The sequence below is a fragment of the Arachis ipaensis genome, chromosome B03 (genome assembly GCF_000816755.2).
Source record: "Arachis ipaensis cultivar K30076 chromosome B03, Araip1.1, whole genome shotgun sequence".
Classification (NCBI taxonomy): domain Eukaryota; kingdom Viridiplantae; phylum Streptophyta; class Magnoliopsida; order Fabales; family Fabaceae; genus Arachis; species Arachis ipaensis.
The window spans coordinates 131612295-131615506 of record NC_029787.2 but is presented as its reverse complement, the minus strand read 5'-3'; positions in this window follow the sequence as shown (position 1 = coordinate 131615506).

Below are 3212 nucleotides of genomic sequence, written 5' to 3'. Positions count from 1 at the left end.
ATAAGAGGGAGCGGGAGAGTCCAAGTGGCACGTAATAAAAGAACAGATCAAATATATGAGTGGAGCATAGACGGCGGAGGCCCTTAGAGATTGACTCCATCAAAACGCGGAGCAGTTTTTTACATTTATTCCTTCCACTTCTCCTCCCACTCTCACACGATACATTCCTTATTAGCTTTATACAAAGTAGTTACAACCTCCGCTTCCTCTCTCTTTCTCTCTCTCTCACCAAAACCCAACTATAAAAAAGAAAGTGGTCAGGAAGGTTCCTTAGCTTTCCTTTCAATATATATAATAACAACCTCTCTGTCGTACACAAATCAAAGAAAGAAACGTAACTAAGATGGTGGTGGGAATTAGCAGCAAGAAGGGATCGTCGTCGTCGTCGTCATGGTTCTTCAGGAACAAGAAAAGGCTTTCTTCCTCGTGGAATCTCAGGCTCAAGTATCTCTTCTCATCCGCTTTCAAGTGGAAGAGCCTCTCCACAATCCGCGTCTCCTTCGTGGACGGCGTCGTTTTCAGGCTCGTCTCTGCATTTGAGGCTGTACTCCTCGTTCTCACCCTCTGCTTCTTCTACCTCTGCTGCGGCTGCAACTTCTGATCTCATCCATCATGCATCCTAGCTGAGACTAGATACACAATCTCTCATCTATCACTATTTCATCATGTAATTATTATTAATTTATTGCTCCTTAAGTACTTGGAATTTTGTAATCTCCATTTTCTAACTCGTCAATTAATGCAAATATATTATTATTATTATACATGGATCCTTCCAGAACAAAATCCGAAATCATCACCCAATACTCTAGCTGTGAGGTTTGGTGCTCGTGTTCCTTATTCAACAGTAGAAATAGAATTCAAAGTTCGAAACCAGCTTTGGAAGCAAAGTAACGCGTTCGAATTCTAATTCTAATTCTTGCTTGGCCATTAAGGCTTGTGACTTGTGACTTGTGAGTGTGAAAATGAAGAATATTATTTTCGTCACTATTGGTGAGGTTAGTTAAGGAAATATTTCTTAACAAAAGAAATTAATTAAAAACCGCTCAAATTTATTTTATTTAGTGTTAGAATTAATAAATTTTAAATGAGATAAGTTTGAATTTTATTTTTCTTTAATATTATTGGAGTTGGTTAATTGTTGAGGAAGAAACTCATACACAGGAAATAATGACGAATAAAAATCAATTTTTATTATATATATATATATATATATTAATTACAAGTTTGGTAAAATTTAATTGTGTATACTATAACATAATGATTTCTACGTTTCAAGTTTTCTAAACCACATCCACACACATCCCAACCCAGTTTCTGATCCTGTGAGAGAGGGTGTAAGATAACATGGTATAATTGCGTAGAAGAATCAAGAATGGAGAAGAAAATAAGTTATGTTAATGGTGTTGGTTGGCTTTTGGAGAGACTCTCGTGAGCAGCATTGCCCTTTGTGAGGAACCAACAGCTGGCTACCGGTTGTAGACAGGTGGTGTGTTAAGGTCATGACTCATAACTCTTGCAAATTTTTTTTTTTTAATTTCAAAATATAATTTTGAAATGGACGACTTGTATTATTGGACCAACGAGGAGGAATTATTCATTGAAGTTTTAGTTTTAAATTAAATAAGGAAAATAATATTCATTAGTTTTAAATAATGAATTTGGTTATTATTCATTGAAGTTTTAGTTTTAAATTAAATAACGAAAATAATATTCATTAGTTTTAAATAAGGTTTAATTACTCTGTTGGTCCCTATAGTTTCATAAAATTTTCAATTAGGTCCCTATACTTTTTTTTCTTTTTAATTGGGTTCCTGCACTAATTTTTTTTTTCAATTAAGTCCTTCTTAGTAGTAATTGACTTAATTTTATAGGGACCCAACTAAAAAAAAAGAATTGGTATAAGAACCTAAATAAAAGGAAAAAAAAGTGTAGGGACCCAATTAAAAAAAAAGATTGGTACAAAGACTCAATTAAAAGGAAAAAAAGTATAGGGACCTAATTGAAAATTTCGCGAAACTATAGGGACCAACAGAGTAATTAAACCTTTAAATAATGAAGTTGGTTAACCAAATTTTTAATGAGATTTTAAAGTTAAAAAATATGTCAGATTGAATTTATGAAGAGAAGTTTAGCAAGATAGAATATATAGAATGTAAGTACGGTCGTCAAAAGAAAAACCCTAAAATAGAAGTGAAGATTAGAGAAAATATCTTACGAAAAGTTAAAAATTTTAAGTATTGCACGGTTATGCTTTATGGTACAGAAGCTGAACAATGGGTGAAAGGGAGAAGAAGACTTAAAAAGACCATTCATGAGGTGGTCAAACGAGATCTATATATAAACGGTTAAACATGATATATGATAGAGTTCAATAGTGTCATTTGATCCATGCAACCGATTTCATCTAATGGGATAAGACTTTGTTGTTGTTGTTGTATTATTAAGGTATCATATGAATAAATAATATCTAATATTTTTGTCCATAATGTTATTACAAGAACATTATAGATTATTGCACAAAAAATTTATAAATCAAATTATTTTTATAAAAAAATTGTAAATGACAAAATTCTTTATTGATTAAGAAAATTAAAATATTTCATTAAAATTTTAATGAAAGTGTGTCATGTGATAGATTTTGGTTGTTAATTCAGTAATATAGTATAACTATATTTCAATTTCAATTTTAATTAGAAAATATTATTAATCATCAATCGAGAAGCGATGGAAACAACGAAAACCGTGAATATCTAAGATTCATTTGACGGGAGGGAATCCATCTACGCGATCCAATCAATAGTTTAAGTCACACATTTTCATAATCCGTTTCCGTTTTTTCTTTGGAGAATCCCCTCAACTATCAACTATGTGTGTATGTCAAATAAAAAAATAAGACGCTAATTTTGTTAAGTATTGTGAAAATAGAAGATGTTTGGATAGGAGATGTAAAACATATCTTGAATATTTTAGAAATTCGAAATTAAAAGAAAAGCATCTTGCATAAATTGAAAATTCATTAGGTTTTTTTCATCTTTTTTTTTCCTTTCTTTTCGTTATACATTTTGATTGTCAAATTTATAATTAGTTATAGATAATGATATATAAGAGAGATAGAGTAGTAAAAGAATGAGAGAGATAAAAAAAAAATGAAAAGGAGAGAACTCTTTAATTTAAAAAAAAAATATTTGATTTTAACTATAATAAAAAAG